This window comes from Hevea brasiliensis, chromosome 4 (genome assembly GCF_030052815.1).
Source record: "Hevea brasiliensis isolate MT/VB/25A 57/8 chromosome 4, ASM3005281v1, whole genome shotgun sequence".
Classification (NCBI taxonomy): Eukaryota; Viridiplantae; Streptophyta; class Magnoliopsida; order Malpighiales; family Euphorbiaceae; genus Hevea; species Hevea brasiliensis.
The window spans coordinates 16931295-16944307 of record NC_079496.1 but is presented as its reverse complement, the minus strand read 5'-3'; the positions used below and the strand labels follow the sequence as shown (position 1 = coordinate 16944307).

The following is a 13013-nucleotide window of genomic DNA, read 5'->3' as shown; positions in this document are numbered from 1 at the left end:
TAGAAACCATGTGTCCCAAGAATGAGATGCTTTCTAGCCAAAATTCACATTTTGAAAATTTGGCATATAGCTGGTGCTCCCTCAAAGTCTGCAACACCATTCTCAAGTGCCACACGTGTTCTTCCTCGGTCCGAGAGTATACCAAAATGTCATCTATGAATACGATGACAAAAAGATCCAAAAATGGCTTGAACACCCTGTTCATCAAGTCCATGAAGGCTGCTGGTGCATTAGTGAGTCCAAAAGACATCACCAAGAACTCATAATGACCATATCTTGTCCTGAATGCCGTTTTGGACACGTCCTCATTCCTGATTCTCAACTGATGGTAGCCTGATCGCAGGTCTATCTTGGAAAAGAATCTAGCCCCTTGGAGCTGATCAAACAGATCGTCGATCCGAGGAAGTGGATACTTGTTCTTCACAGTCACCTTGTTCAGCTGTCTATAGTCAATGCACAACCTCAATGACCCATCCTTCTTTCTCACAAATAGAACAGGAGCACCCCAGGGTGAAGTGCTCGGACGTATGAAACCTTTGTCCTACAGCTCCTGTAGTTGCTCCTTTAACTCTTTCAATTCTGCTGGAGCCATCCTGTAAGGTGGCATTGATATGGGGTTTGTACCCGGAACAACATCAATGCAGAACTCTATTCCCCTTTCCGGTGGCAACCCTGGAAGCTCTTCAGGGAAGACATCCTTGAATTCTCTAACAATAGGAACATTTTCCGTGTTGACACCTTCTACAGATGTATCTCTCACCAATGCCAAATACCCTTGACATCCACGCCTCAACATTTTTCTAGCACTAATTGCTGACACCAAGTTATATGGAGCCACGCTCCTGTCACCATCAAAGCTAAAATCTTCCACACCGGGTATGTGGAAATACACCTTTTTGTTCCTACAGTCTAAAGTGGCATAATGAGTTGCCAACCAATCCATCCCCAAGATTACATCGAAATCCATTACTGGTAGAGGAACCAAGTCTGTTGGGAGGATCTTTCCATCCACTACTACTGGGCTACCCGGAAAAACCATATCTACATCTATGTTGTCACTAAGTGGGGTAGCTACCGACAAAGGGCATTCTAAAGTTGTAGGGTTTCTACCCAATCTCATGGCAAACACAGGGGAGACAAATGAGTGCGTAGCACCCGGATCTATTAAAACACGAGCCTCATAGGAACAGACCAGAAGAATACCTACCACAACTGCATTTGAAGCCTGAGCATCCTGGTGGGTCAGGGTGAAAACCCGAGCTTGACCCCTACCCTGAGTGGCAGAACCATGATACTGACTTCTACCTCCTGATCTGCCTCCAAATCCACGCCCCCCTTGTCCTCGACCCTGTTGGCCACTAAACTGACTGCCTGCCATGTTGGAAGCACCTGGATACAACTGGCGAGGAACATTTACAACAGAACCCTGTGACCCCATCTGTGACTCACTGAACATGGGGCATTCCCTAGCAAAGTGACCTGGTTGGCCACACCTGAAGCATACTCCTGAACCCATCAAACAAGGTCCTGAATGTCCTCTTCCACACTGTGCACAAGTTGCCAAGGAGGATCCTGAACTGGACCAGGCTGCTGCATTCGAATCGTGACCACTGCTGGATCCGTATCCTGGTCTGAACCCTTGAGGTTTGTGTCTAAAACCACTCTTCTTGTTCCTACTTTTTCCTCTGTAATTACTCTGGCCACCACTGTCTGGAGTACCCATTTGGGGAACACCGGTAGAACCCTCTGCTCTGTTTTTCTTTGCTCTTCCGCTGTCATCCACAGCATAGCTAATCTCAATCTGTCTGGCTCGATCAACCACCACATCAAAAGACTGATCAGACATCATGGCCAGGTTCGCATACCTTCTGTCAAGCCCCTTTAGGAATCTTTTCACCTTCATAGTTTCAGAGCTACTGTCAGAGGGGCATATCTGCTCAATTCGTAAAGTGCAGAGCATATTCATCCACAGACCTGCCATTCTGTCTTAAGGCCTCAAAGGCCCACTGCTTCTGATCTCTGAAGCTTTCTAGCACAAACCGATTGATGAACAGTTCCACAAACTGAGTCCACGACAAACCCTCCATCCGAGGTAATATGTAGTCATTCATCCATTGTCTAGGCATAGGCCCCATGACATGCTGCATACACTCTATAAGTCTTCTATCAGTCAACTGCAATTCTGTTCCTGCCTGTCTGCAGGAATCCAAAAACCGATATGCATCATCTGACACATCATAAGTACCAGGCACCAACTTCTTAAAATTGATTATCTGTTTGTAAGGTTCCCCTCTTGGTGCGGTGGACTACTGCTGCTGTGGAGGTGGACCATATACTGCGCCATCATGTCGATGGTTCTCTGCAATCCAACTAGAGTAGCTGCCATGGTGTCCATGGGACCCTGTGCCATGAAAGACTGATCCTGAACTGTTGGCAACTGCTTTTCTACTTGAGCAGCTCTAGGCCTCCTACCCCGCCTCCTCGGGGCAGGCGCCTCATCTTGTGCTGACACCTCGTCAGGCACATCTGGTTCTGGCACAGTGGCAGCTCTCCTGCTTCTACGCATTTTCCTGAAATTCAGCAGCATTAGCCCACAAAATTCAAAATTACTCATTACACAGCTCTATATACTCATATTTACACAATATATGAAGCAGAAACTAGAAGCAAAGATGACAATGTAAGACGAATGTGGACCCTATTTTTCCAAATGTGACTCCTAGTAGACTCTTCCCAACACTATAGATGAACATTCCCTAAGAATCTGGAGCCTAAGCTCTAATACCACATTTGTCACAACCCAACCTATGGGCCGGACCGGCACTAGGACCGGGGCCAGCCTAAAGCCCCGAGGCCCGTAGTAAGCCTAACTATTCACTTAACCCAACTCTAAGGCCCATTTGGGCCCAATTTCAAGAAATCAACTGGACAGAGTCTGGCCATAAAATGGACCTTTCAACGGGGAGTTTTTGACTCACCCGACCTATAAACACAATAAATACTCAATTGGGGAGCTCAGCTTACCCTCCACATACTCATCAGCATAAAAATAAATGGGAGCTCAGCTCCCTCATCCAATCAATCAAACATGCATAGAATATTAAGTTTACAGGTCCAAAATAATAATTTAGTTTACAGACCCATATCAAATAAACATTTCTAACACATGCAGAAATTCTAAGATTTAACAAGTTTATACAAACGTTAATAATCGACCTGCGAGGAAGAAAGCAGGTTAATCTAAAAAATATCCTCCTGTGGCCTGAAAAAATATTGAACAGGAGTGAGCGTTCGACTCAGAGAGTAAAATATCAATTTTAACCATAATCTCTATAACTATCTAAAACTAATGCACCCTGTAGAGTGAAATGCAACATCAACAACATTTTCACATCATAACATCATAAAGGTAATTTGAAGCACTCACACACCCTGTGATATCAATCATAATATATAGGAGCTGATCCCCTATACAGCTCTCTTAAATCCAACCTGGTGCCAGCGAAGAACTCAAGCCGGACTTTCGCTTAATAAACCAAATCGGGGGTCCCAGCGAAGAACTAAAGCCGTGACTACCCCCCGAAGGATCGGGTCCCAGTGAAGATCTCAAGCCGTGACTACCCGTCCTATCCATAGTCCACACCACATCACACGCACGCCAACGCACGCACACTGCTCCAAATTACCACAACAACATACATGGCACTTTCACAGTTATGAATGCAACATAAATCGTGCCTAAAGTTTATCTACATAGATATATGCATATAAGTGATGCATGGGCATGCTTGAACATATAATAATAGTAAAATTACAATTAAAATTAATATTTTACTCACAGACTTGACAACGGTTACTGTGGCGGCTGGGCGGAGGAAGAAGGCTGTCCCGGCTCACCTGACAATTACATTATAATTATTTAATACAATTGACTCAATACAATCAATAAAAGACCAAATACGTCCTAAGTCGTGCCGAAAATTCGGCAGAGTCTCCCCTATACCTAGGACCTACCCAACCTGCAAAATGGCTCAAAACACACTTCTATATTCACAATCTATATATCCACAACTCAATCACATCACACAGCCCCTCCTGGGCCCATCAAATCAGTCATCCATCACAATATGTAAAATTTCAATTTAGTCCTTATAATTGATCATTTTTGCAAAAACTACCCAAACAAGCTCTAAAAATTCTAAAACTTTGGCCCGCGGTCCTTAGCAATATTACTAGGCTATTGCAAAGAGAATCATAATTTTCTGAGCTACCACGAATATTTTATGAATTTTTAATCCTATTTAAGCACTAGAAAATTACTAAAAAGCAAGGTTGGGGTTTACCTTTGCCGATTCCGACTTCGGGAACGCGCTCGGGATGTCTGACAATGGGGGGGTAGCCAAAACCTCGGTCCAATTCGGAGACTTTTCCGGTAATGGGTCTGTCTGGCCGGAAATTCACAGATCCGGGCAACTGTCGAATTTCAGCGAATTGAAGATACCTACACGAAGCCCACAATACGGGGGTTAGTACATAAATTTTTCAGAATTTTCTAAGCTCATTTAATGCTCGAAAAGACACTGCGAAGTTCCGTGGGACCCACCGAAAAACGGTGTCGGAAAAATTCAAAATTTATGTCACCACGAAGCTCTCGACGAGTGGAGCGCTCTGGTGCTCTCGGTTTTCTCGTGGGATTCACGGTTTGCGAGAAATCTAGCCCGAAAGTCAAAATGGGCTAAAACTTCCCGGGCAAAAATTGGACAAACCGCTCGATGGATTTCGGTGTTCTTGGTGTCTATGGAAAGCTCTCGACGAGTAGATGAGTTTAGACACAAGACCCGATCCGATTGGTGGCTGGATCGGCCAAATTTTGGCCGGGAAGGTGAACGGTCGCGCGCGCGCTGCGTCGCTCGGAGCCATTTTACGGCGTTCGGCGCGCGGCCGTGGGGAGGCGAGGCGGCACGGCGAGGTGGGGAGGCAGGGGAGGTAGCGGCGCGACAAGGGGAGGAGGGACGAGAGAGAAAAGAGAGAGAGAAGGGGAGGAGGTCGGACGCGTGCGGGGAAGGGAAGAAGAAAAAGAAAATGCCGGTTCGATTCGACCGGTCCGATCCGGTCCGGTTCGATTCAGGATACAAAATTTTTGAATTTTTACTCTGTCTCGGGACCGAAAACGAGGTCTAAAAATTCTGAAAAAATTCCAGAAAACTCAGAAAAATTCGTAGACTCCAAATATATTTTTAGTTTTGCCACGTGGTCTTTAAATTAATTTTTAAAAATCATCAAAGTTTATATTTTCGGAAAATCGAACCAGATTTTTAAAATCCGAAAAATCTCAAAAAAAAATCCTAAAATTTAAATAAAATTAAAATATCAAAAATGCTCATAAAATAATAAAATTTAAAATTTTGGGGTGTTACATCGAAAATTTTACAGAAATTTCAGTAGAATGTCGGCTAAAAATTGAAAAAACAGTTCTTCAAAACCTGTTAAAAATACTTCCAATATGTACAATATCCACAACTCCATTTAATCTCAACACAATCCCATACAAATCAACACAATTTCTAGCAATCTTAATATCATTTGATTCATTGTAATTCATATATAAAATTTTCAATTTAAGGAAAAGAGAACAAAATAATATTATTACAAGGTTTGTTATACAACTGCTTAATTAGTTCTTTAGATACATATGAACAAATGATTTACATCAAAAAGAAATGTACAATGGTATAAAATATTATACCCGTAAAAGATCCCAAAATTTGTTTACTGTAGCTATAGCAGCTCACTCTACTGCTTTATCCTTCTCCCTATCTGCGACAGCAAGAAAAAGCCATCTCTGAGTAATTTACTCAGTGATGCATAACAATAATTTTTAAAATTCACTAAAATATAATCACACATTGGTAAGCAAAAATTTAAAATTTTTCACATTCATAATTCACAAAATCGATGCCAATATTTTTAACAATAATTTATCAAAATAAATTGTAAATAATAGTATTGCCAATAATTACATAACTTAATGACACAAAATTTCACGATCAATGCCGTGTTGTAGACCACGACAAAGCAATCTACAACCTCAATGATCAAAATTAATGAGGGAGGTGGCTAGCTGGCTATATGAGTACTCATCCGATCTCAACCTCAAACTGGCAAGTCAGGGAGGGAGGAACATAATCGATCTCAAATCCATAGATGGAGGAGAAACACAATAACATTGTCATGCCAAGTATGATTTCAAAATCCAATACAAATTATTTCATTCAAATAATTCAATTTCAAATAGTAGTAATATGTAATTCAAAATTGTCACTTATAAATTAGGCAATACAATATTTCCCAAATGGATTTCTCAAAACTATAACAATCACAAATTGTTCACAACACACTTATTCAAATAAATTTTCTAGTAGAAAACAAGGAAAATCAAATTATTGTGCACAAACCTCTTTTGTTTGCCTTGACTTAGTCCACTCTTCCTCCTTCCTTGGAAGGCTCCTTTCTAATTGAAATACATAATTAAAGTGTTTCAATACCCTTCCAAACTATTTCTAATAATAAGTCCAATAATTAAATCTTGCATACTTAATTTTACTTAATAAGTTACATAAGATTAGGTTCTTTGCATTTGAAGTTATTGTGGTTACTATTCACATTATTATTCACATAAAATTTTGACTTTTTCATAATTAATAGGTATACAATTTCTAATTCCATGATAGTACCAGATTTTGGGTTATAAACTTGTTGGCATTAGTTGTCAATTATAATTCAAGTCTTCCTAGAAGTAATTTTAAAATTTCAGTTTTTGTCACCAATGTTTACTGTTCCATTGGACCAATCTACAGTGGAAATTTGGCAAAATTTTCTTCATCAAAGTTGTTTTTTAATGTCTCTACTTTAATTCTCTCTTTGAATCACTCAATTTGAAGTTTTATAGCTCAAGTTATGACATTTTAACCATAACTGGCCAGATTAGTCTATGGCCAGAATTTCTGGGCAAATTGTGGTTCTGGCAGTTTTGGTAACCTAATTTTGGTTAGTAATTTGATTAGGTTATGGTTAGAATTTGAGTTTCTGTTCTTCATGAAAGTTGTTCTACTATGTCTAAGCTTTCCATGGGTTCAAGAATCAGGTCATTTGGACCTCTCTACACAAAGTTATGGCCATTTGTTTAGCCAATTCTGCCCAAAATCAGAGCACCAATTCCGGATTCAACCCAATTTTAGACCAACTTATGGTCAGTTTTTGGGCGAGGTTTCTTCATAAAAAATGTAGCATTATGACCCTAATTTCATCTCCAATTAGCCTCACACTAATTGGAGCAAAACAATTCAACTTAAAGCCATCTAAACTTGCTGGACTCATTGGTGTAGAATTCAGCCATTACACATTCACAACTCATTCCAATTCCATTCATCAATTTACACTTATAAGCACACTAATTGACCATAATTGGGCATCACAATATTAATTGGTCAACAATTCTCAAAAATCCCCAATTTCTTTCAAAACCCTAACCACCATAAACCCTAATTCTCCCACACCTCATAAAACATCACAAAGCATGTTTAATTTAAATCAAATTCATCAAATCCCTCACCCTCACAAGCTGGCCGAAATTCATAGATTGAGTCCCATATATAATTTTTCAATTCTTAGGTAAATTTCTCACAATTCAATTAAATTGCATACATAAATAGCTAATAAAACTCAATAAGATGCTTACCTTACTTGGGGCTTTTTCAATCTTCCTCAACTTTTCAATTTTCTTCCTTTCTTTGCTTTTAAGTTCTTAACCAAGGTCTAATTTCAAGAATTGGTGTTGGGAATTATGGGGATTATGAAGGAAATTTAGGGTTTTAATGAGCTTCAATTGTTCATCAATGGAGGATGTTTGTGAGAGAGAAATGGAGAGAGAGAGCAAATCGGCCAAGAGTTGAAGAAGACCAATTTTTTTGATTTTTAATTTATCTCTTATCATATTTATATTTATCCAAAGAAAAATAACTTAATTTAAATTTTCTTTTCTTTTATTTTCTCTTCTTTCATACACCTCTTCTCTTTTAATTTATTTTTAAACATTTTAATTTTACACATTTTAATAGACATTTAGGCCAAGAGTCACTTCTAAGAGTAAATTGACCAAAATGCCCCTTATCAAGTCTGATCAATTTTTCTAATAGCACTAGGTTACCTCTTGAACTCTGATTCAATTATTTGAATTTATTCTCTATTCTTTTCTGTGGTTTTCATATTACCATTAATTTCACAATTGTCCCTTGGCCTGAGGTGTCATAGGGTCCCACACGAATTTAGGGTAGCAATTGAGCTCGCAGTTACTTCCCGATTCAGTCACCCATCGCTAGGACCTCGGCTCATTTAACCGATTATGCATTGTTTTTCTTATTTCTATTTCACCTTCATGTGACTTCTATTAATTTTTATTTATGGCTTTTCTAAATGACATAGATATAATTATAGACATCCTGACTGTCTAGATATACACTAGTCACCGAAACAGTAGAATGTATAGACTACTTAGTATAGAGGTGTTACAAGCCCAAATATATGATGGGGGCATGCCATATATATTCACTAGGATAATTCTTTTTAATTATTATTAAAATTATTCTCATACAAATTTTTAGGTTATAATAGTCAAATTCATATGAATTTAGATTACTTGGTATACATACATTTTCTCTCTCTAAACACGTGGGTTCCATTACTCTGAAATCAAAGAAAAACTAATTTTTCTTTTTAGTAATTCTCCCATTCATCTTTATCTCTCAACAAGTAAAAATTGAGCAACAGTGAAATTAATAGACATTATTAATTAAAGGAGCAAATATTGAACACATGGTGACATATCCTGAAGGCAATTCAGTGCACAAGAGGAATCCATGTGATGTGAATGGAGGGCTTTCTTGTGTTGAGCTGTTTTCATGTGAATTTTCACTCTTTGTTCTCATATAATGCCTGTGATTCACTAATACATTCTCTAATATCTTTGCCTAGCACATCATATCCTCCCTTATATATATACATGCCTTCCATTGCATGCTTCTTTTATTATCAATTTTCATCTTCTTAATTTCCCTCCAACCTACAACTTCAACCATGAAAAATATTTCATTTCTTGCGGCTGCTCTTCTTCTCATTCCACTTGCTGCCTTTGCTAGAGATCCTCAATGGCTTCATTCACGTACCTATTTAAGATTTCTAATGTTTCATTATATTATTATTTTATTTATAATAAGTAATCACTCTTGTATAAATTAAGACTGTTACAATTTATAGGTAATGATAATGGTGATCAGGAGGAACATCCTGCCTAACCGAGAACAGGAGAGAGCAGAGGCACAATGGGGACACCAACCTCAAACGCAGAGGAGGAGGTGGAGGAGAAGAAAATAAAGAAGCAAGGAAGGTAAGTTCCACTTCAAATAGCAGGGTCAAGGTTGCCAGATTGCTTGCATGCTTGTGGATCAAGTACGCCTTGCAGATTAGTAATAGTTAGCTCAGTATGTGCCTCTTTTGCTCAGGCAGCAGAGACCTGCCCTGTATCATATAGGTGCATGCGTAATTACAAATATTACCCTATTCCATAAACATTGTCACTATACTACTCTGAGCTATTTAGAAACGAAACAACTGATTAATTATGTTAATGTGAAATGTTCATTGGTGAGCATAGTCTGAAAACAATGTTAATCTCCATTCTCCAATTTACATAATTATAATATAATAAAATCTATTTAATTTTTTACCATTATGTGTATTCTCGATACAAAAACTAAGTTCTTTCCTAGTTAATCTCATGGGCACACCTTCTCATATTCAACATATTACATTCAGAATAAATAATTATGAAGTACTCTCTGACGTATTTAAGTCTTATTAGGTATAATAAAATATAGAACAAAATACACTTTAGTATCCTTTACTCTGATTTTTTTAATATTAAGGGCATGTACTTTATTTTGTGTCAATTAACGACAAAAACTTTGGCTCTATTTTTACAATAAGGATAAATTGCTAATAGTATTAAATGACCCTGAGGTGGCACCCATGCATAACGTGCGCTATGCATAATGTGGTGATGACGTGGCATGCCATGTCAGCACCACGTCATACATGGGCACTACTACATCATGAAATTTTATGCCATAATTCATTTTGTTACCTAAGTATAAAAAGGTGAAAGTATATTTTCTAAATTATAAAAATATGAAAATAAATGTCCTAAAAAAAAAAAAAGCAAAGTTCAACCCCAAAATGTTAAAAGCATAAAAATTTTGAAAGTACATAAAAAAATAAGGAAAGAGAGAGGAAGAGAGAGAGAGAGAGAGAGAGAGAGGAAGAGAGAGAGAGAGAATGAATGATATGGAGAGAGATAAAAATACATTGACTCTCCCATACGTCTCTTTTCATCTCTCTCTCTCCCTTTTTCTCTATTCTCTTTCTCTGTCTCTCTCCTCCATATGTTTCTCTCTTTCTCTCTTCCTATTTATCTCTTTCTCTCTCTCTTGAACTTTGCTTTTTTTTAAAAAAATAATTTAGGAAATATACTTTCACAATTTTATAATTTAGAACATGTACTTTTATCTTTTTATCTTTAGGTGATAAAATGAATTATAATACAAAATTTGATGACGTGTCATGCTGAGTGGCTCTATGTATGACATAGTATTTGCATGGCATATCACATCATCACCACATCATATATGACACAACGTCAGCATTTTTTAACACCGTTAACAATTTGTCCTTACGTGAAAATGGAATCAAACTGTTTGTCATTAATTGAAATAAAATAAAATACATACCCTCAATACTAAAAAAAAACTAAAGTACAGTATAGTTTACCTTAAAATATATTTTAAATGTCAATTAAAAAAAAAAAAAAACTTGCTGAGCTCAATAATAAATATTTTTTAAAAATAGAATATCATTGAATGGTTAAATCTTAATAGTCTAGGCTTTAAAAGAAGCGTGCTTCACAAGGTCCACACAGTACATGCAAGAAGTCAAAGTGGAAAATGAAAAAACAAGGAAATGGCTCTGCACTTTCTCTTGTTTGTAAACTTGGAACGTCCATGGTCAGTAGAGAAGCATTTAGAAGGTCAGAGTTACAATTCAATTTCCTTAAAAAAGTTTCCAAAAAAACAAAAAATAATGGTGATGTAATTGTAGGAGGAAGCATCTCTATTCTCCCCTGAGCTCATGTCATGTCAAAACGCGCGGCAGAACACTTGCCAACCAAAACTTTTGTTCTCATTTCTGTGCTAAAATTAGGCTAATTCTTCGCCCTGTTATGGACCGTTTCAATAAAGTTCTCCCTCTCTCTCCTCTTTTTATTTGTTAAAAAAATGTTTTCATGCCATGTTAGTTTTCATTTTATTTTATTTTTATTTTTTTACATTTGTTTCATAGTATGTTATTTTTTTTTTTAAGAAGTTCATACCATATTAGTTAACAATGCTAAAGGTGGCAATTTTTTTTAGATCTATTAATTTGATTTCAACTTGATCAATTCAACGTAATGAGTAATTTATTTTAATTTTTATAAAATAAAATTAATTGAGAGTCAACTTTACTAATTACATGATTCGAGAGTAATTTAATATAAATTTTGATTTAAAAATATAAATAAATAACTTTTTTTTAAATTAAGATTTATTTAGCATTGTTGTCAGAGTTACTGTTAGGAGAAATATATTTTTTAATATATTAATTAAATAGCATTAAAAAATAATTTAAAATTAAATTTAATAAATTTTAATTATAAAAATTATAAAATAACAAAATAAATTTTTGATTTATTTTTTCATAATATAAAAAATAATGGTTTTTTTTTTAAAATAATTTTAACCCTTCAACATCAGTTTTAAATAAAAGTTTAATATTTTCACATAAAACAATCACAGATTAACTTAAATTTAATTTAAAATATTTTATGTTTAGCGATTCATTAAATAACTCAAATTCAAACGATCCAAATACCACTCATAAACATTGCATATTGGTTAATTACATGTGTGTCTTTTATACGTCTACTGTTAGAATTTTGAATAATCCTGTCTCTTTTAGTGCAATGCAAGGAAGTTTTACTCAAAAAGAATGAATTTTGAGACAGTCAAAGAAACCCAACAAAGAGGTACATAATAACTTGCAATTAATTAGATGGAAAACACATGCAACAAAAATTAAGTGTTATTTGTTCTATCATAATATAAAGAAAAATTGAAGAAAGAGCAGTATTAACATGCAACCATTTACTTTGAAAATCAAATTTATCATACAACTTATTAAAGACTCATTATCTTACACGTTTTTATTTTAATATATATATATATACACATAGCTAAAAAAAATGATAAAAATATATTAAACTCCAGAGGCTTTTTTTTTTTTAATTAACCTTACATCATACTTTTCAATCGATGTCGAGGCAGAAAGATGGAATGCCTGTCGTCCAACAAAGAGAGGTTCTAGTACCTTTCAATACAACATCAATATGTCGCACAGATACATGGAGACAGACACAAAGGAGGAGAGGGCAACGTATTTGAAGGGGTCAAGAAAATTTCAAAGCGATAACGGTAGTGGTCTACGGTGTTTATTCTTTGTAGAGTTTCTATATATATATATAAATCAAAACTGTCCAAATCAATAACACGGCCATCACTTGATAATGTTCAACTTCAACCTTTTCACATGCATTAAATTTCTTCCTTCAAATTCAACTCAAGAAGTAAAAATGAGCATATTCCTTATTCTTCACAACCTATTCAAGCCTTCAATCTCCCTATATAACCATGGCTACCTATTCTTCCTTCTCTCACAATATTACACGTCACAATACTAAACAAAACAGCAAACGAACAACAGTAGCTAAGCTATCTAGAGATTTTTCTGCTTGTCTTTTTTTGTTGGAAGCCATGCATCGCTCGTCCATAGTTCAATTCCAACGCCAAATTCTCAGTCAATATCCTCGA

General features: G+C 36.3%; 1 long non-coding RNA gene and 1 pseudogene across 1 annotated transcript; one reads left to right on the top strand and one right to left on the bottom strand.

The window, feature by feature from the left end:
* Positions 1-3089: 3089 nt before the first annotated feature.
* Positions 3090-4496, bottom strand: LOC131179246 (uncharacterized). The gene is made up of 3 exons (XR_009148206.1): positions 4344-4496; positions 3840-3897; positions 3090-3262 (listed from the first exon to the last, which is right to left on the bottom strand). It is a non-coding gene; the product is annotated as an uncharacterized LOC131179246 (long non-coding RNA).
* A 4636-nt stretch (positions 4497-9132) lies between these two features.
* On the top strand, positions 9133-9623 carry LOC131179245 (protein EPIDERMAL PATTERNING FACTOR 2-like; annotated as a pseudogene).
* The last annotated feature ends 3390 nt before the right edge of the window (positions 9624-13013 follow it).